The 22,357-nt window shown below is 37.7% G+C and overlaps 1 non-coding gene across 1 annotated transcript in view; it reads right to left on the bottom strand.

The window, feature by feature from the left end:
- The window catches only part of LOC18429983 (serine carboxypeptidase-like 6), a 49,985-nt gene extending 32,483 nt beyond the window's left edge, over window positions 1–17,502 (bottom strand). Inside the window, exons 1-9 of the transcript XR_016058576.1 lie at window positions 17,361–17,502; window positions 6,779–6,855; window positions 6,567–6,688; window positions 6,347–6,449; window positions 6,160–6,197; window positions 5,970–6,068; window positions 2,223–2,303; window positions 1,983–2,120; window positions 1,724–1,795 (exon numbers count right to left, since the gene is read on the bottom strand). This is a non-coding gene — a transcript (serine carboxypeptidase-like 6). The remainder of the gene's footprint in view (window positions 1–1,723; window positions 1,796–1,982; window positions 2,121–2,222; window positions 2,304–5,969; window positions 6,069–6,159; window positions 6,198–6,346; window positions 6,450–6,566; window positions 6,689–6,778; window positions 6,856–17,360) is intronic.
- Window positions 17,503–22,357: the final 4,855 nt, after the last annotated feature.

Raw genomic sequence — 22,357 nt, 5'->3', positions numbered from 1 at the left:
TAGCTGACAGAACAAGCATGGTAGAAAACATTAATAAATGAAAAAAAAATAATACAACTAAGAGATAAGAAAGAGTTGTTAAGTGTTTTTGTCACTTGTATAGGTGCATCTTCCACTAATAGAGTGGTGAAAGACTCTATTGCCATGATGAAGAATGGACAAGAACCTTAAAGTCTAGTGTTGGACTAACATAGATAAGAATATTAGCATCAATTTTGTAGTACAATATGATACAAGAAGTGATATGGAGCAATTTAGGACATCAGAAGAGTAAAGTTGAGTTTGTCTGTATTAGCAGCAAATAATGGGAGTGAAACATGTTTTAGATGATCTTTGAAGTCCAGCGTAGTGGGCACCATGGACTCATGACAAATCATTCTTGGCTAGATGAAACTTTTCTCAATGTGTCTGTTCTAACTTAATAAGAAAATTATACTTTCCAATTCGAAAAGTGCAACACATGAACTCAATCATGTTTATGTAATACATTAAAAATTCCCTCAATCTGAAACTCAGTCGATGCCAATCTAACTGATTTTTTATTGCTAGTTATGCTTTTTATGCTATGCTTTTTACAGCATTCCCAAATGGAGGTATCACGTGGGAGTTTCTTTCCCATTCTATATCTCACATTTAATTAGCAGAGTTAATGCAATCGCACTAGTTTTGAAACTCAAAAATTGTCATGTGTGTGATACAATTTGCAACCATACACAAACTACCAAGTACTAGTGATAGGATATGTTAAGATCTACTAGTTGTTACTCTTGGAAACTGGTTCGTAAACTCTCTCACTCAAATATGAGGAAGGATATTCTTGATGTACTCCATACTCTCCCCAATACCAAGTGATCAATTGAAAAAGGAGCAGTGATTTGTGCTTGTTTAATTAACCATCCTTAGTATATGAGGTGAAAGCACAATAGAACTTCATTTCAAAGAATTATGTTGAGCAGCCACATAAAAGCTTCTTCAAACACCTAAAACTTTTTGCCTTCAATATCCATTCGACATTCACTATACTCCGTTAGTGACAGATGGATTTAGGTACCAACAATGACAACCACTAAATCACTTGGAATTTGGAGCAACATTTAGCTCTGAAGTGGAAGTTGGCCAAGTTGATTTGGAAGACCTACATAAGCCTCATATATTTTCAAAAGAATAATGTGTAGTATTAGCATCAGGTATTCTCCCCTGTGCAAACATTGAGTAGACCTCTTATTTGGAATAAGCCAATTTGCATGTTTGGTCTGGTGCAGTATTTGAAAGTCTTGCTCTACATTCATGCGACTGCCGGTATTTCACTTTTGTAAAATCTGCCACATGTTGACTGAGAACTATGACAAGCCTACACCAAAAAAAAAAAAACGTCTCTCAAGGACCTAGGTGGATTAAAGAAACACGCCAGGGCAACCTATAGAATTTAATATCAACTATGTACTGAAATATTACATAGATGAGAGCTCATGAGTTCATGAAAGGGGATGGCATGGCTGGTTAAGATAAAAGTGCTTGCCACATCCATTTATCTCTACTTGCCATTGAATTACTTTGGCAGTATAAAACACCAATTTGTTCATGCAACAGAAATGTTTACTCAGGTGACATTCCCTCCGACTCTCATTGACACATTCTATAGTGATGATTAGATTGTGTTTTAATCTTTTCTTTCGATAATGTCTTATTAAGCAGCAAAATAAAAGTGATGTTCTACCCTCACCATCTTGACATGGAGAGCATCTCTAACCGTCTCATTATTTGCCCAATAGTAGGATAGGAAATAGCCATACTCCTGCATGAAAATCTATCTTGATTGAGAAATAGTTCAGCAGTAGAAATAAGAAAACAAATTGTGCGTGTGTGTGAGAGAGCGAGAGAGGATTAGAACGTATAATTTAAAGGTGTGGAAGACTTGTATATGTGCACATATGCCTTTTTGTGCATGTGTACGTGCATGTACATATATGCAAGAGAGATACCCTGACGAATAAAGGAGAAGTGAGCAGGAGAGTAGTATAGGATGAATGCTCATCCTGTTGCCACATAGCTCTGAGTCTTATATATGACTCAGATACGTACGGCTCCAAAATTTGGACCAGATTAATTCTTGAAGTAAGCTGCAAGTTCAAACGGGCCATAAGTGGCTAATAAATACATTATTTAGAAAATAACAAGAATCTATATATCAGCATAAGTGTGGATGAGACAAATTCCCTCACATTGAGCACAGCTTGGATGTTCAAAACACATTCTTCATTTGTTGGATCTGCAGACAACCCTTGGCAACTTTCTTTAGTCGCCTGAAGAGGGAAACAAAAAAACAAAAACAAAAAATCCAACTTCACGATGTTAGGATGCCTCCAGACTTACAAATTCCAATTTCACGATGTTAGGATGCTTCCAGACTTACAATAATTTTAACCAACTAATCAACTGAGTCTACACGAGAGATCTGAACACTTCAGAGCCATCCAATCAGAGGGGAACAATTTGATATTTATAAGGCCAACATTTGCCTTGATTTAAAGCTCATTTTCCATATAATTATATATGCTTCCAAACAACTACTTTGGCATCCAGTGTCCTCCAATTTTCATGAAATATTTACTGCATCCCATATTATTTGAAATATCTATTGTAAGAAATTAGGAAAGTTTATGAGAAGGGTTCTTATCAGACAACTATAACAAACTCAACTCAAGTATAATATATCTCTTTTTTTGCCACCCCATTCTGTTGTGTTGTGTATGGACATGACATTTGCTATTCAATGCCAATTTTCTAAACTAAATACTTGAAGATGTCATTCTACATATAGTCCTGTAGTCAAACACATGATTTTCATGTTAAACTCATTCTCAATAGAGTGCTTAAACTCGAAAGACTTGGAAAGAACCTACCTCAAGAGGTCATCTACTATCACCAAGATATAGTGAACCACCATAACTTGTTGTTGGGCAAAGCCCCTATCACTCTAGGATGTAATCAAGTCCAACAATTTAGTGCTTTGGCCTGATGAATGCAAAAATCGAAGATGACGGGCCTTTCCACATTGGCACCCTTCACAAACTGTCCTGCAATATATTGCTCAACTTGGGTACTTCATCAACCAACTTCATTAAATAAATTGCAATCAATTGAAGCCAAGATGACCGAATTGAGAATGTCAAACCACAAGGCAGGCCCAAAACCAAAAGCATCCAGCTCCAGATTGACCAAAGAGAAGCTCTTGATCACATAAATCCTCTTTACAATCAACTCAAGCAAAAGATGTGTTAGAAATTTTCATTAAGTAAACTCTTTTTATTTCAATGTTAGCTTTCTATTCAGTTAACTTCATTCAACATAACGCATAGAAGCTTAGAAGAAGATCACAAAGGGCCTATGTACTTGTCCAACTAATCTCTAAGATGTCAACATTGAAGATGTGTTAGAAATTTTCATTAAGTAAACTCTTTTTATTTCAATGTTAGCTTTCTATTCAGTTAACTTCATTCAACATAACGCATAGAAAGCTTAGAAGAAGATCACAAAGGGCCTATGTACTTATCCAACTAATCTCTAAGATGTCAACATTGAATTGCTCCTTTAGATAGAGTTAGAGCATCTGTTGCTCTTCTTCTTCTTCTTCTTCTTGAATATGAGAATCTAATACTTGCCCGACTAGATAGAGAAACAAAGGAGGAACTCCGCCATGCAAAGAAATCAGATAAGATGTGACTTATCCAATAAATATGTTACGATTGAGGAACACATTAAAACCGAACGCATGTACTTTTCTACAAACAAAGAAGCTATACAAAAGTAAAATTCCTAAATTACCCCTTACTACAACTCCTGATCCATAACATGAGCTCCACAAGCATGACGCTTTTGAGTTGCCACTCACACTTGAAACTCGATGAATGTATCTAGCAAAAGTATTGATCAGAATTTGGAAAAGTGAATAATTATGTTTACTGGGAAGCATTGCATCCATGCCTTGTGGGCAAAGAATTACAAAACTTTTGAAAAGTAAACCAAATAGTGCCTGTATGATAGACAATATAAATTTAAGAAATGTCCAAAGAGAGTAAGCTAATTCAGTTGGCAGTTGAAGCACCCTATTGTTGGCAGTTGGAGCACCCTATTGTTAAAAAGTGAAACAATTCCAAATCCAACAAAATCAGCGAAATTTGTTTTACCTACATTAAAACATGGATTGCAGCATTCTTCTATTGATTCAGGAAAGTACTTTCTCAATAACATTCAAACTCCAAATCCACAATCACCCATTTAAACAACATTGCTAAAGAGTTCCGAACCAACAATTTGGAAACTTACTAGGAGTCCCAAAAGACATAGACATCATCTTAGTTATCAGGTTTAGTTGAAACATATTTTCTCTACGCCTCCAAGTAACAAAAATTCGAGTAGTACTAAATGATTTAAGTAACTCTGTCTAGCAATCATTTTGATGGCTTAATATGAATTCACAAAATTAAACTAAATGTAAGCTTCATATATATTGGGGCAATGTAGTCCAAAAATTAAATCAAAATTCCAAAGAAGCTCATATGAAAACAGAAATGAAATGATCCATACATAAGGCATCACATTTTGGTAATCATGGTTGAAAAAATAAAAAGGAGGATGAAAAAACCAAGGCTTGACGTCCATGGCTAGATTTGGCACACAAGCATGTGATGGAAGAGTAGAGAGATGCCCAATATATGGGGCACAAAAAATTTATTCATTGGAATCACAGCCACAATGGCCTCCTTAGAAACTCAAACCCTCTTAATATAATTTCCTGTAAATCTCATGACAATGTCGTTCTCTCTGCAACTCTAACTTTGTATCTCTGCAAATTACTCTAAATCTGTCTAGCAATGTCTCTGTCTCAAGAAATAGCTTAATGGGTTGGTGTGAGACAAACATTGGAAAGAATACATCAATTGCCAAAGTCTACTTGATGATGGATGAAATTGCGGTTTAAAAATACAAATATTATTGGACATCATGCACTTATAACCAATCTTTCGATATCTTGGGTCAACAATCCAGGAAAATTGAGAGATCAAAAAAGATGTTGCACACAGAATTAGAGCTAGGCGGACGAAGTAGAGATGTGCACTTGGAATTTTATGCGATCACGGCCGCATACCAATAAGGCAGAAGGGCAAGTTCTATAGGACAGCGATGAGACCAACTTTGTTCTATGAGGTAGAATGTTGGGTGGACAAAAAACAATATACCCATAGAATGAGTGTAGCAAAGACGAAGATATTGAGATGGCGGAGTGGTAAGACAAGAAGGGATAAAATTTGAAATGAATCTATTCGAGAGAATTTAAGCATGGAACCAATAAGCGATAAAATAAGAGATGGTAGACTTAGATGGGCTGCCCATGTGTGGCGACGATCAAGTACAAAACTTGTTAGAAGGTGCGAGGTAGTTCAAGTGGAAGGACTAAAAAGGGAAAGAGGTAGCGGTTGAAAGTAGTCCGAAAAGATTTGAGGACTTATGGCCTCACTGAGGATATGGCTTTTGATTGAGCCGAATGGAGAGCCAAGATTTATATAGCCGACGTCAATTAATTGCAAAAAGGTCAAAAAGATGATGAAGATGCAATTATAACCAATCCAAAAACAAAGATAGTATATGTTTGCAAATGAAGAATCTATTTGGCAACTCCTTCCACCCATGGTTTGAAAACGACACAAACCCACCCAAATAGAAGAACAATAACAAAAATAGCAACAATAACGCCAACAACATCAGCAACAACAACAACAACAACAACAATAATAATAAATTATTATGTTAGCAACTACCATACCCACAATTTAACTCTTAATTTATTGTTTGGATATTATCTACAAGCCTTCAGAGTTCCAATAACATCAAGAGTTTTAAGAAAAACCAAAATGGCAAGCTAAATGGATTACAAAAAGAAGGTGAGGTAAGAAATGTCCATCAATCACCTCATACAATTCATCTGATACCAGCCCCATCCTGTGTGCGGCTGGAACCTGCACAGTGTCATACTCCTTTTGTGTGACTGGATTGCCCAACAAGTAACCCTACAATACAGATAGAGTCATACAAAATAATCAGTCAGTCATATAAATTCCATGATTTCAAGAATAAAGCCTCTGTTCAAAGGATAAGAACCTTGAGATTGAAAACTGGTTTATAGCCAGCGTCAATGCCTACAATAAGACCACACTCACAGAGTATCAGGAAGTAAAAAGTGAGCAATAAGAAATCATCTCAGTAAAACTTTATATACTACAAAAAAACTTATAGAGAGCGAGAGAGAGAGAGAGAGAGAGAGAGAGAGAGAGTCATGTGGGGGTACCATTGGCTATTTCATAAGTTAAGACTGGGACTGTTATTTCTGAATAGGAATCCCCTGCAATGTAAAGTGGGTTTGACAAGAATTCTGGATATTTAATGAACCACTGTTTTATACATGAGAAAACTGTATATTATCAATCCTCATGACATAGAAATGATGGGTAAAGATTGAGAGCAAATAGGTACAAAGTACAATGAATAAAAGTCCATTCATTACTTACCTTGTTCAAAAACTTATAGATGTCCTTGACAGTCTTGACGTCAATGATTTATAATCTTGAGGGGCATTGGGGTATGAAAATCCAGTTCCAGTTGTTGAATCAAGAAATATGATGTTGGCAACCTACAGTTTCATAACTTTTTGGTTCAAATTCAATAATGCCGATAAAAGGTATATGGAAGTAGTTGAGAAAAAATAGTAGTAGAACAACACCTGGGTCCACGAGTAAAGGCTGGTTCGAAGACTTGGCAGTGTCCCATCGTACTCTGCCACCTCAAATCGCAGGGGACCTGCAAGACGAGTTTGGATTGTTAGTATTGGGTGTGGTTTAAAAAAGTTTTGTCAAGGGTGCGGTTTGTAACTTTGAATAGAGCCGAGGCTCTAAACAATCAAAGTACAGGCGCACCTTTAAATAGTGTTGAGAAATATGGTTTCGATACTGGAAATATTTGTAACACCCTTAAAATATATTTTCATCTTTAATTATAAAATTTAAAGCTTAAAAAATAGTGTAGATCGAGTTGATCTATGAAAACTTGAAACTTTTGAAAATTGACGGTCTAAAAATGCGTTACAAGATGAATTATTTCCAAAACCTAAAATCCATTTTTTTTTTTCTCATGTCCAAGCATATTGATGTCGATATGATCAATTTGAGGATATTTGGGCATCAAAACAACCTCTTCTAGTTAAATTTTTGAGGAAGGTTCTAATTTGATTGGTTAGAGCCTCGGCTCCATATAAATTTATTCTTAGCTATAATGTTAGGATTTCTATTATGGGTGCGGTTTGTATAGAGCCTAGGCTCTAAACCATAAAATTAGAGCCTACCTTCAAATAGTATCGAAAAATGTGGTTTCAATATTGAAAATCTTTATGATAGCCTTAAAATATATTTTCATTTTTATTTATAAAGTTTAAAGCTTCGAAAATAGTGTAGATCGATAGGTCTATGAAAACTTGAAAATCTTGAAAATTGACTGTCCAAAAATGCATTACAAAATACTCTATTTTCAAAACTTGAAATCTATGTGTTTTTTTCATGTCTATGCATTTTGATGTCGAGTCAATTAGAGGATATTTGAGCTCAAAAACAACCTCTTCTAGTGAATTTTTGAGATAGCCTCAAATTTGATTGTTTAGAGCCACGGCTCTATATAAACTTTCCCCTTTTATTATTTCATAAAATAAAACTGATGCTTTTTTAAGGTTTATTTTGGGTCCAGCCAGCACGTTATTGGCATTATATATTGTGGATCCTCATCAATACATAATGGGTGAGGTTTCTATAAGGTTGCAACCTTAAACAATCCAATTTAGGCGCGCCCTAAAATTTTATCATAACATGTAATTTTGTTGTAAAGAATTCTTAGTATTATCTTAGAATCTGTTTTCATACCTAATTAGAAATTTTTAAATTTCAAAAATGGTTAAAATCAAGTCAATCTATAACTATATAACTATATGAAAATCTTGAAAATGGATGGTCTAGATAATGTGTTGCAAGATGCACTATTTTTGGGAGTTAAAAACTTTTTGTTTTTCATATTCATACATCTCGATGTTGAGATGATCGATTAGAAGGGTTTTTCAACATTAAAACAACATTTTTGATAGATTTTTTAGGTGCATATGTGATTCTACATTTTAAGGTTGCAACCTTACTAAAAATTTTCCCATACGATATCATATTCAATTTATGACAATATATGTACTAATAGAGAGACGATAGTGCTCACACTATAGATCTAAGTCCATGGTGGTATGAGTTCTAAGTCTTAATGTTTCAACATGTCTCCTATCAGAATCGACCGATCTGGATCAAGAATCATCCCACTCGAATTAGTTTCCACAATAGATTAAAAAAGGGCCGTGTCACCCCTAGACTCGTTGATTCAACTATAGCAAACAATCGAGTCGCTATAGCAGAATGGGCGATTCCCGTTTAAAAACATTTGACTGCCCGTGAACTTGGGTTTTTTATTTATTTTTGTTTTTGAACCTTGTTTTTGTAGAGACAATAATTGATCCCAAAATTCATTTTAATCTATAAACCTCATACAATAGATTACAAACTCACAACAAATCATTTCCTTCTTCTTCTTTTTCCAATTTTTTCAGTGGAAAAAAGCATGTTTTATGTGTTCTTGAGAGCAATGGGCAAATAGCCATTTTATCATTAATTTCTCAATGGTTTTGGTTTTATTTTCTTTTTTAAATGGTCTTTGGAGACCCTAGAACAAGATTTAGTATTTGATTAGTGCTAAAATGTAACGATCCTAGATGGTTTAAGGGCCTAACTTTATGTGTTTTCATCACCCAAAGGTTTTGGGGTGTATTTGTTAGGTACCTAATATTTGGTATCAGAGCAACCACTGCAGCTCAGGTGGGCTACTTGAATATAATAAGAGTGAGAGCCGCCTGAATATAATCAGAGTGAGAGCCACCAAAGACGTCAATCCTAGGAAATGGCTATCTATGGAAAGGGCTACTTGAATAGAGTGAGAGCCCATCATAGAGTGAGAGTCTCCAAGGACGTCGATCCTTAGAGTCACCAAGGATGTCGATCCTAAGAAAGGGCTATCTTCGGTGGTTTACGGTTTAAGGGCCTAACTTTCCGAGTTTCCGTCACCTAAGGGTTTTGGGGCGTATTGGTCAGCACCTAACATAAAAATATCACGTTGGAGAGGATCTAGCCGTAAGTTTTTGGGTTTCCAAAGCCAAGGTCAGATGGTGTTGATGTTGTTTTTCTTCAGATTCATATGGGGATATTGATTTACAATGGTTTTGTTTTCATATAAATTAGCATGTGAATTTATCATTTTGTTATCTTTACATATAAATTAGTATGTGAGTTTATCACTTTGTTTTCTTTACGATTTTTTTGTGAATTTTTTTTTTTTCCTATATTCTTGAGCACTGTCCGTTAAACAGCCAATTTCTGAACGATTTGTCAACATTTTTTTGCTGAAATGTGTTTACAAAGGGTCTTTGGAGATCCTAGAACAAGATTTAGGTCTTTGTCAGTGCTAAAAATCATCTCTTTGGCATGGATCTAGCCCGAAATTTTTCGGGTCCAAAAGCTTTTAGATCTTCAAGTACTCATTCACATATCATATTTGATGTCGTTTTTCTTCGAATTTATGTGGGGATATTAATATGAAGAACTTTATTTCTCATCTAAACCAGGTATGTGAATTTCTCATTTTGTTTTCTTTTTCTATTAATTTTTGGGTGAAAAAATTCATGTTTTCATGTGTTCTTGAGAGGAGTCTGCCAAACAACCAATTTATCATCGATTTGTCAAGGATATTTGCCGGAATTTTTGTTTTTTTAAAACAAAACAGTACTTGGACGCCCTACTACAAGATCCAAGACATGATTATGTAGTGAGATTAACTTTCGTTTTTAGTTTTTTTTTTTTTTTTTCATTTTTACAATTATTTCCAATTTTTTGTCTTCACTATGTAGATTTTCAGAAAAAAATCATTCTTTAAATAATTTTTTTAAAGTTATAATATCTGGATTTCTTTTTTCATTTTTTTAGATCTCATAATACGAAAGTAATTTTGTATGTAATATCCTTCTATCAAGATTGATCATTTGGATATTGCAATGAATATATGTTAATATATTAACCCTTGATTAATAATATATTATTTTTATTATAGATTTAAATAAAGATTTTTATATTAGATAACAACTTTTTATACTAAATAGAAAACTTTATTTATATTATTTTTTCATATTTTTTTTAGATCTTATAATATGGAATTGTTTTTTGATGCAACTGTTGTTCTATAAAGATTGATCATTTGGAAATTAAAATAAATAGAGTAATATGGGAAAAGTTTATATAGAGCCGAGGCTGTAAACAGATCAAATTTGAGCCTACCACAAAATTTTCACTAGAAGAAGTTGTTTTGATGCCCAAATATCTTCAAATTGATCATCTCGACATCAAGATGCATGAAAATAAGAAAAAACAATGGATTTCAAGTTTTAGAAATAATGCATTTTAACGCATTTTTGGACAGTCAATTTTCAAGATTTTCAAGTTTTCATAGATCTATTGATCTATAGTATTTTTTAAGCTTTAAACTTTATAAATAAATATAAAAATATATTTTAAGGCTATCACAAAGATTTCCCATATTAAAACTACATTTCTCGACACTATTTGACAGTAGGCTCTAATTTGATTGTTTAGAACCTAGGCACTGTACAAACTACACCCAACTAATATATTATAATTAATTCCCTATACATTAATAATGTAAATCTTGCAACGTATTTAGTAATTTATTTAAAATTTATATAGATGAATATGGTCATGCATGTTGCAATTGTTGTGTTCTTCTAGCTTCACGTCCTATAACCATGCATCTAGCTAGATTTATCAGATTCTTAAGTTATGCATGTTGTGTCCTTCTAGCTTCACGTCCTATAACTATGCATCTAGTTAGATTTATCAGATTCTTAAGTTATGCATGCTGTAGATCTTATGTCTGATTAGCTTGAGATTGACATGGAGATTCTAAGGAGTTACAAATCGGGTTGAATATATGATGCATGTTCATGTTTCTGCCTTGCAAAGTACTTATATTCATCATCGATTGGCAATGCGATCAATCGAGTCATCAAATGGATTGTGAAACAAATGATATTCTTTTCTTTTTACTGTATGGAAAAAGTTTATATAGGCTCTAAACAATCCCCGTCTCAACAATTTCACTAGAAGAGGTTTTGATGTCCAAATGTCATCAAATTGATCATCTCGACATCAAGATACATGGACATGAGAAAAAAAAAAAAAAAAAGGATTTCAAGTTTTGAAAATAGTGCATCTTGTAACACATTTTTGGACCGTCAATTTTCAAGTTTTTATAGATCTGCTCCATCTACTAGATATTTGAAGCTTTAAATTTTATAATTAAAGATGAAACTAAATTTTAAAGCTATCACAAAGATTTTCAGTATTGAAACCACATTTCTCAACACTATTTGAAGGTGTGCCTTACTTCGATTGTTCAGAGTCTCTACTCTTGACAAACCTCACCCATACTCTATTAAACAACTTATTGCATAGTATAAGTCATGGACTCATCTAAACCATGATGATTAATAAGCACTCTTTTTTTAGTAATGTGAATGTAATGGTCAGTAGGGATTCAGACAAGGAAATGACATCTCAATATTCACGTTTTTTTGTAAAATAATGAAAATACGTAATACACCACTCCGAAAATTTTGAAAATACGAAAAACACTATTTTTAGGGATTTTTAGTAATTATTTGAAAACAAATATTTATGCCGAAATTGGCTGATAATGGGATTCTCTGATCTAACCCTTATTTTGACTGATTTGGGTCACCGTTTTATTTTTCAAAACCTTGTTTGCAACTAATAGATAATTATATGTCCGTATAATATGATTTTCCTTTTAAGTTCGAATAATTAGCGACAACATGATGGTAAGAATGATGCAAAGAAGGCAATTGGACAGAGGTTCCACTCTTACTACCACAACCTTGGTAAACGATAAACTAACTCCCTTGTTGTATGGGCCCTACCAATTATGATAAACTAACTCCCATGTTATACCGGCCCGATAAACTAAACTCCCTTGTTGTATGGGCCCTACCAATTATGATAAACTAACTCCCATGTTATACCGGCCCTACCAATTATGATATCGAAAAGAACCCACTTTTATTTAAGGAAAAATATCTCTATACCATTTATTTTTAAGGAAAAAAAATATCTCTATACCCCATATTTAACGATAAACTAACTCCCATGTTACATAGGAAAAATATCTCTATACCATTTATTTTTAAGGAAAAAAAATATCTCTATACCCCATATTTAACGATAAACTAACTCCCATGTTATATGGGCCCTAGCAATTATGATATAGAAAAGAATACACTTTTATTTAAAGAAAAATATCTCTTTATTTTTAAGGAAAAAAAATATCGCTATACCCCATATTTAACGATAAACTAACTCCCATGTTATATGGGCCCTACCAATTATGATATAGAAAAGAACACACTTTTATTTAAAGAAAAATATCTCTATACTCTTTATTTTTAAGGAAAAATATCTCTATACTTTATATTTTTAAATTTCATTTCACAAAGGGAGAATATCTCTATACCTTCTATTTTTAAGTTTCATTTCATAATAGACCAAATGTTTTAAAAGATATAAAATTGTAGATTTTATTTCTTCTAACCTCCTCAGTAGTTTGGAGTTTTGAAAAACACAAGAGAAAAGAACGAGTGAGAGAGACAAGAAGATAGAGAAATAGATAAATTTGAAATATATAAGTAAAAACAATGCCTAAATACTACCATGTGACACTCGGCTCTACGTAACGTCTCAACGTACTTCTAGTTGGTACTAAATCGACGATCTGGTCAATACAAGGCAGCCAAATCAACGATCTTAGTCCACTTAGTTTTAAATAACATTACTCATTTTTAGTGGGTCTTGATAAATCCCCGAATAGAAGGTTTTCATTTGTTTCGTTGGTGAATTTTTAAAGTAAGATATTTTTTTTTCCTTTTTTCTCTATATCTTCATCACTTTTGAGAGAGGTTTTCTATAATTGTTTTGTCTTTGGGCCCAACTTTTGTTAAACCCATTCCTTGTTGAGTCGCGTAGTGGAAAATTAACGCTTATGGCGAGCACCATGTGTAGGTGTGTACAACCGAAAATACACAAATAAAATCATGCATGCACCATGAGCACACTAAATCTAGATAAAGAAAATTCAATAAATTATAGAAAAATATCATAATATAAAAAAATCTCAAACACAAATACCTCTCTCTCTACAACTTTTCCGTCTCTCTTCAGTTGCTATCTCTCTAACTCACACTTAAGGTGGCAACGCGCCTGTCCCTTGTTTTCATAGCGCTAACTCGGGGTTGACCCTGACCCTGACCCTGGTCCAACCGACCGAGCCAGTGGGCCAGGCTGCCCAACCCATTGGCAGCTTACTCACGCCAACCCTTACGACCTCACGGTATTGCTTTCTAAAGGACTTACGCTAAAACTCTTAAACACTTTCATATTTATGAGGACTCATAAAGATAAAATCTTTTCCTATGATAAGTCTAGGTTCAAACATGTACAACTCCAAATCAAATTTCCTATTTAAAGCACATCTCAAACAAAGCAGTCCGAGGCAACTGGGGTCCGGCGAACATGGCAATGGCGCCAATGGCAGTAGCAATGGCGTCAAGGTCAGGACTGCTGGAAACTAGCAGGAGGTCCAACACTGACACGGTTGTAGAAACATCGCCAAGTTACCCCGGCCACTTTGCACGTACTGGAAGAAAGAGAGCTGGGCAGAAAAAGACCAGAGACAATGCCAATCGCGCCAATGAGTGCTGCAGTGGCGCTGTCTCATAGTCTCCCAAACTCCAGGCAAAAGGAAGAAAAAGGCCTTGGAAGGCAACAAGGGTTTTCTCGAGGCTCAGAGGGAGGGTGCCATTGCCAGCTGAGCTAGCGCAGTTGCCAAAGGCGCTCTCACCTAAGCTTCTAGGGAACCCGGAATAGGGGCTGGAATGGTCAGGCAATACTGGAAATGGCGTCAACGCCTTTTCCAGTGTCGCTTGCTCCTTTAAGGCCCCAAAACCAGTAAAAAGAGGCTCGGAGCGAGCCAAGATGAACTACAGGTTGATGGTGGCCCTTTGGGACGAAGTCTAGGGTGGTCACTTCAATGACTAGGGTGTATTAGAAGCTTAACAGGCCCAACAGTGAGCACTAAACTGTTTATACTTGAAAATACGAGCAAGGAACTCGATAGCCACCTTGGTTTCGAGAGTAAACTTGTCAAAATGAGGTGATAGAGAAAGTACCCCATCAAATTACATTCCAAGCGAGAGTCGGGCCAGAAGACTTTCTCTTGCTTAAACTGCTGGCAGAGCCAGCTTCCAACACACTTTCCCCTTGGATTCTGAAACAAGTTTTGAAGTATTGAATAAAAAGAGGGGGAATTTTATGAAGAGTTTTAAAACAAAGGAAATCTAGTAAATGCCATTAATGAGATAAAAGAGAAGAAAGAGATAGATACCTTAGGCAGGGCACTAAGTCGGGCGCTTGGAGTTGGTGTCAGTTCAAAGGTAGTAGTCGCACGACTACTTCCAGTCTTTTGGGATTTTACCGGATAAAACTATAAGTAAAAGAGGGCCCAAAAAGTCGGGTTATCCAGGTCGCCTTCGGCTTGAATGAGGATTAATATAGTTCTTAAGGTTGAGGACTTGAGGTTCGAGTTTGGTTTTTGGAGTTGAATGGCTTCGGATTAGGCCAAGCAGAGCTTATTCGCACTTAGTAAAAATTTATATTTTTGTGCTCGAGGGGGTGCCCCTTGTTTATAGGCATAATAGTCTCATAATAACAATTGGTTCGTTTTAGATGAAATCTGGGCCCTTGATGTGACATCGCATTTGCAAAATACTACGGCGCCATTGCCAATGGCGACGTATTAGGATTAATTCTAATCATCGTCATTTAATGCTCAGTATCCCATGATCTTGGATGGGGTATACTTTTGTGGGCAGAGTGTTAGAGGCCCAATGACATTGGCAATGTCGTTGGCACCTTTTGGGGCTTCTTTCTGACAAATGCTAGCATGTGTCAATCTCTAGGTGCCCTTCCGTACGTTGGACCAACTAATCAGGTTCATCGTTGTTTGGAATGTCGTTGGCATCATTCACAGGTGTGCCACTGTTAGGTTGACCTATTAGACGGCTCCATATATGCGCCAACTGATGTCATGCTTCATTTGACTAATCCGAAGATGGTGTGGCTGACAAGACTGTCAACGCTTCTCTGTACAAAAACCTGACACATCCGTCCGTACTGACACCTGACATTTATCCGTACATCCAAGTTGCCTTCACCATTTGACCTGTCAAAGAGGGTCACCACTGCCAATGGCGCCGGCACCTTTGCCATACTCATTGGGCTTGTATCTCGAGATATGAGTTGTCCTGATCGATTTTGAACATCTGATCTTGGCGGAGCTCGGAGTGGCAATGACGCACTTTCCAATAGTGTTGGAGCTGACCGCTTCCATGTTGGTGGCTCTTGGTTCTGGTCTGCCTTGCTTGATCTTCTGGGACACTTTTGAGCGCTTCAACCTCTGCCAGGCTGGTCTGGGTGTATGGGGTATGGGTAATGGTTGGTTATAGTTGGATATGAATAGTTCAATTTTCAGGATGGTCTTCTCGAGGAATTTTGGTCTTTCACGGTTTTCTCGATTGAGATCGGGGTGTCTACATCTCACATTTATTTATTTGTTTTTCTATTTTATTTTATTGTTCTGGTTATTTTTTTATTTATTACTTTTAATTAGATCTTTTACACTTTTTAGGGTCTAGTAAACTGATCTAGAGCTAGCGCTATCATTAGGTTTAGAGGAGAACAAGCTCTAGAAGATTTGTGATGGTTCTAAATCTATGATTTGAGCAACCCCACTCTCTTTACTGATTAAAATCTTTAACTCGTTTCACAAGACATTTGAGTTGATCTTGCTCAAAAATCGATTCAAAATCGCCCATAATACTCTCTGGTTCTTTTCTTTGTATATGGAATCATGATCTCATATATGTATTTCTTAACGCAGTGTTGGGCAACCAATAAATTATTCCCCTTAGGAGGCCACCAACACCAACCAACCCTATGAGCCACTATCAAAATTTATTCACTTTAATGCAGCTTGGTGGTGGTCACCAAATATTGGATTTCATCGTCTCTCTCTCTTAGTACGATAATAAGAGGTAAGCAATTGACAATACCTCCTTTAAGGTAACAATAAATTCCATTCTAATTAGAACCCATTTAAAACCCAAGAAAATGGCATCATGAAAACACTCTCTCTCTGGAATCTACTATGCTACGCCTATGGATGAAAATGAACAATGTTTTTGCCCATAGGCTCAGCGCCGTCCGATTGTTTTGGACGGCGTGGATTAAAAGACCGCAATGAACCAACAATATCTGTTGCGATACTGCAATGGACATAACATGTACATGGCGCTACTTTTTCATACAAAAAAACACGAAAATTCGTCATGGTTCTCGTAGAGCTGTAGGTTGACAAGATCCATTCCTACCCACACACACATACACACACATATATATATATGGAAAAATTTCATGTACGTCCATGTGCATACTGCTACAGTAAACACCCAACGGCCCAGATCAAATCTGGGCCGATCTAACGGTCAAGGTTGTTCAAGAGTGTTTGAATTTTAATTTTCTTTTCTGCAAATCAGAATGATCTGAAATTTGAAGCATGTGTACATCTTAGTGAGGCGCACCTAATAAAAATATATAAAAATAACTCATAAAAAACTATTGACCAAAATACCCCTGAAACTTTTCGAGGGTATTTTGGTCAATTTATTTCATGTAAAATATTTTTTTTGATATTTTTTCGTAGGTTCGCCTATTTTTTATGAACATACTTTCAGATCATTCTGATTGGTAGAAAAAAAATAAAAAAATAAAACACTACCGGACATCCGTGATCGTCAAATCGCCCCAAATTTGATTAGGGCCATTCGACGTTCACTGTAGCAGTACAGGAATCGACGTACTGTAGCATCTTCCTATATATATATATATATAGACACACACACACAACATGAACTCCAAACCGTTGCGGATTGAGATCTCTCAAACTTAATTCATTTATAAGTTGCCATGTATATTATTTAGGTCTACCATTCATTTAAGTTATGAGTTCTCCAAAAGATAGAATGTACTGACCTATTTTGAAGACAAGACTGCTGAAGGCAGAGCATTCGGGACATCCAGTGAGCCAGAGGAGCAACAGATCTTCTTCAGAGTTGTTCTCAGATTTTGCGAAGTAGTAGAATTGGCGGTTCTCCTTCTCTTCATCAAGAGTCATGTACCTACATTAGGCTTCCCTTAATCACCTCTCTATCGACAAATATGTATGGCTGGTTTAGATTGTGTATAAGTTGCACAACATACTCGGCTCCAATATACCATTAAAAAAATTTATATAAAATGAGAATTGCTATGTATGAGTGAAAATCTTAAAAGACCTATTTTTTCCCATCCTCTGTAAGGGGACTAATGCCAGGCCCCTAACTTGGTGCATGCGTTCTGGTCAAGGGGGAGGGCCATCAAACTTCCTTTGACCCAACTAGCCTTAGGCGAAGGCAGCATCATGAATGCCACTTTGGCAGAAAGAGGTGTCACTCTTGCCAGCTCATTTCTACACTGCATATTGAGAGGGTGGTGACTAGTCTTGAGTTAGTCGGCAGACCACAGTGAACAATGCATGAGGACAGCCTAGAGACCGTGATGCATAACATAGATATATTGGTTCATGGCAACAAGGGGGCACAAGCCCCACAACTACGTCAGTGCAAAACGAGGCAATGCGCTGAATCATGGGCTCCATGGATGCCTGGGCTGGGCGGGCAGCCAAATTGGATTTCAAAAGGTGGTGGGGCAATGATGGTGTTGCAAGAGGCATGCATAACTAGTTGGCATGGCACGTGGAGGTAGCCTGCACAACACTCCAAGGATTGTAGGGGCCTGTAACAACCATCATGAGGCACCATGAGGCTTGAGCAGGTCGAACAGAATGACTTTCTAGTAGCTTGAGTCACCTCTCTTGAAGAGATCCCAGATGCCCTCTCCACCCAGCTTGATAGAAATCATGGTGACCCATGAGGAGCAGACTAGTTCTTGTGAAATCCATATGGGGCTTCTTGTGAAATCCATATGGGGCCCTGGAGGCTGATGTAGCTGCCCTAACATATATGTTTAAAGAGAACCTTATGATGTTGATTGATGACCTTGCATTGGTCAAGTGGGTGCATTGGCCAATCCTTTTAGTATAGTCAAATTAGCTAAGGTTTGAGTGTCAGAGCCCAAAACATTCGACAGAGCTCGTAGCTCTAAGGAGCTGGAGAACTTTCTACGGAACATTGATCATTACTTCCAATTTGCTCATGCCCAAGAGGAAGACAAAATGACCCTAGCCACCATGTACCCATTGGAGATGTCAAGATCTAGTGGAGGACATGCACAGTAGATGGATCGAGGCCTCCCATTACTAGCTGGGAGGGCCTCAAGAGGGAGTTGAAGAAGCATTTCCTTGACGAAAATGCTGCTTAGATGGCTCGTGATGTGTTGAGAAAATAAACACATTGTTGCAATACACAAGTACCTGAAAGAATTCTCAAGCCTCATGCTCGACATCAAGAACATGTCAGAGGAGGACAAGCTATTTAGCTTTATGGATAGCTTGCAACCATAGTCTCAAGCTCAGCTAAGAAGCCAATGGTTGAAAGACCACCCTGCAAGGTTGGCTGTGGCAGGGAGTCTTGTTTGCCATGTCGGATAGTGCTTGACATGGCAAAAACAACGGTAGAGGAACCCCAAGCCATAGGTAGGTGGGCGACATAAGGGACAATCTTTTAAAAATCTAATATCCAAAGACTTATTCGTCTGCCTCATCTGCATGGGACCCCATCGAGCTAAAGATTGTCCATGGAAGCAGTCTCTAAACATTGTCCAAAAGGTCCTTAAGAAGGAGGAAGAGGTTACAAGGGCCAATCCCCTCCACATGCATACCAATTCCATCCAACTACACGTAGTGAAAAGATGGTGAAGGAGGTGTCTCCTAGAGGAGGCTTCATGTATATTGTGGTCACCCTGAATGGGCAAGAGGCTTAAGTGATGGTGAACATAAGTGCCTCGAACTTTGTGTGGGATCGAGATGCGGCATGCTTTGGGCACAAGCTAACTTGGGATGTAGCAAAATGAAGGTGGCGAACTCAATGGACTAATCGGTTGTTGGGATAGCTCTAGAGGTAGAGGACAATGTTGGTGACTGGAGTGGGGTGATCAAACTAGTGGTTATTCCCTTGGATGACTTCGAGATCATCCTTGGGCTTGAATTCATGACCTTCACTAAGGCATTAGTGGTGCCACACTTGGGGGTGGTGGCAATCTTAATTAAGATGAGCCCTTGCATGATCCCTGTGGCTCAAATAGAGAAAGGGAGGACAACAACAAGGTCATGCTACTTTTCTAGTGGTCTTAGTAGTGAAGAAGACTAGCAAGGGACTGGTTGTGCTCCCTGTGGTCAAAAAGCTTCTTAGGGGTTCAGTGACACGTCACCCTTTGAGCTACCAAAGACTCTGGCCCCACAAGGCAAGCTGGGTCTGGTGCCCACCCCTGGTTAAGATACCCTATCGAAAGGACCCTCTGAGTTGGAGGAACCCAGATGGCCATTGGATGAGTTGTTGCATGCATGCCCAATCCAGCCATCCCAATCTCCTTGTGGTGAACCAGTGATGTTTCAGAGGAAGTAAGATGGCATGTTGACTACCACGCTCTCAACAGTCTAACCATCAAGAACGGGTATCCCTTGCCCTTAATCGTTGATCTGTTCAACTGATTAGTCAAGGGCAGGGTCGTCAGCAAGCTTGACTAGCACTCAGGCAGCAGGTGTATCTAATGGAGAGAGACACAAAAAAAGGTGTATCTAATGGAGAGAGACACAAAAAAAACTGCTAGTGTAACCCAATATGGGTCTTTTGAACTTCTTGTAATGCCGATTGGGCTAACTAATGCACTGGCATCTTTCTGTCATCTAATAAGTGATGTATTGAGTGAGTGCATCAATATGTTTGTTGTAATGTATTTACACCATAAAGTTGTATAGCCAGACCTCATATATACATGTTAAGCATTTAAGGTTGTTGCTTGAAAGGCTTAGGCCCAACCAATTGTATATAAAGCTCGAAAAATGTATTTTGGCCCAATAGGAAATCATATTCCTTGGGCATAAGTGGGTCGTGGGCAAATTGAGATGGTTGATCAAAAGGTGCGAGTCATCATGGACTGGCTGCAACCTGTCTCCCATGAGCTACGCTCCTTGGGGCTAACCAATTATTTACGGTGGTTCATAGAGGGTTACTTCAAGAGGATTGTGGCGCTGACTAAGCTTCTGAGGAAGGGTGTCATTTTGACAACTGAAGAGGACAATCACCAGCAACCCGGTGTTACACCTCCCAGACTTCAATCGACCCTTTGAGGTGCAGATTAATGCCTCCATCCATGCGTTTGGTGGAGTACTCATACAAGATGGTCACCCTATGGCCTGCGAAAGCCAGAAGTTGAATAAGAATTAACAGAGGTACTCAATCTATGTAAAAGAAAACGAGGGTGGGGCATTGTTTAAGAGTGTGGAAACATTGCTTACTGTGGAGTAGGTTTGTAGTGCACATCGATAATGTGTCCATGAGCTATTTCACCATGCACATGAAGCTGACTCCAAAGCAAGGTCGGATGCAAGAGTTCTTAGTTGAGTTTGATTTTTCCCTGGAATACAACCTAGGGAAAGCCAATATGGTTGTCGATATGTTGAGCCAGAAGATGGACCAGGCCTCTTGGAACAGATCCGTGAGGAGGTCGAGAGGGACCCTGTGACTCATAGGCTAGTGTGACAAGTCTAAGAGGGACACACCAGGAAATTTGGTTAGAGGTGGCATCCTTTATGCCAAAGGCCGACACATTTATGTTCCTAGCACAAGTGGCCTCAGGAAGGAGCTGCTGAGGGAGTGCCATAATGAGCTAGTAGCTGGGCAACCTAGCCAAGAGCGGACATTGGCCCTACTATCCTAGAGTTTCTATTTATTAGAATTCGTCAGAGCATACAGGCACAGACATTGAATGGAGAGTGGAAAAGATAGAATACAATATTTACGTGATTCAGGCCGAAGCCTTACATCTACGGATCCAAAGCCCAAATGGCTATATCTTTACTATTTTTGGATGAACGTTTACATCAAGAAGTACCAATATATATGAATATATATATATATATATAGGACAATCACACAATTACATAAGATAAATATGGTATGATAACTTGATAACCAAGTATCTTTGATTTGGTATCTTCTTATCTTCTAGATACATAACCTTATCAAGAGATATATACCCATACATCCATAATGATGTATATCAATATGAACCCAAGATATCCATGTCCTAACACTTTTGGCCTTAGATGGAGCAAGAGGTTGAACACTACATGAAGATCTGCCTGGTATGCTAACAAGTAAAGACCGACCAAAAGAGACGGAGTGGATTGTTATCCACGGACTTCATCAGTCGTTTGCCCAAGCTTAATAGCATGAGGCAAATCATGATCATGGTGGATTGCTTCTCAAAGTATACAACCTTCATCACGGTCCTGGACCATTACAGTGCAGAGAATGTAGCACAATTGTTCCTGAGCTTTGTGGTAAACTGGTGGGGTGTCCCTGAGGACATTGTGAGTGATCGTGATGGGTGGTTTACTGGCTGGTTTTGGCAGCACTTGTTTCATTTGATGGGGATGAAGGTAAACTTCTCCATCAGCAACCATCCTCAGACGGATGGGCAGCCAGAGGGTGAATGCAATTATAGAGGAGTATCTTCCGCATTATGTGACTCCAAACTAGCATAGCAGGGTCAACTTACTCGACCTTGCTCAGTTTTGCTACAATTTGCATGACAACTTGTCGATGAGGAAGAGCGCCTTAGGGCTAGCCACAGGCCCGTAGCCACAGTGTCACATGATGTGGCCTTTGCAGCAAGGTCAGTCCTGGTGCCCAGTAGCGCTGCACTGGGCTGGGCTAAGGAGAGGGTCGAGCAACACGATGAGGATCATGATTGCCTCGACCAGGTGGCTAGACAAATGAAGAAGTAAGTCAAGCTTATGAGCCAGCTTC

Source organism: Amborella trichopoda, chromosome 6 (genome assembly GCF_054954075.1).
Source record: "Amborella trichopoda isolate Santa Cruz 75 chromosome 6, AtrichopodaSantaCruz75HAP2 v2.0, whole genome shotgun sequence".
NCBI classification, from domain to species: Eukaryota; Viridiplantae; Streptophyta; class Magnoliopsida; order Amborellales; family Amborellaceae; genus Amborella; species Amborella trichopoda.
Note: the sequence above shows the minus strand (reverse complement) of the source record. Positions and strands in the feature narration are given on the sequence as shown.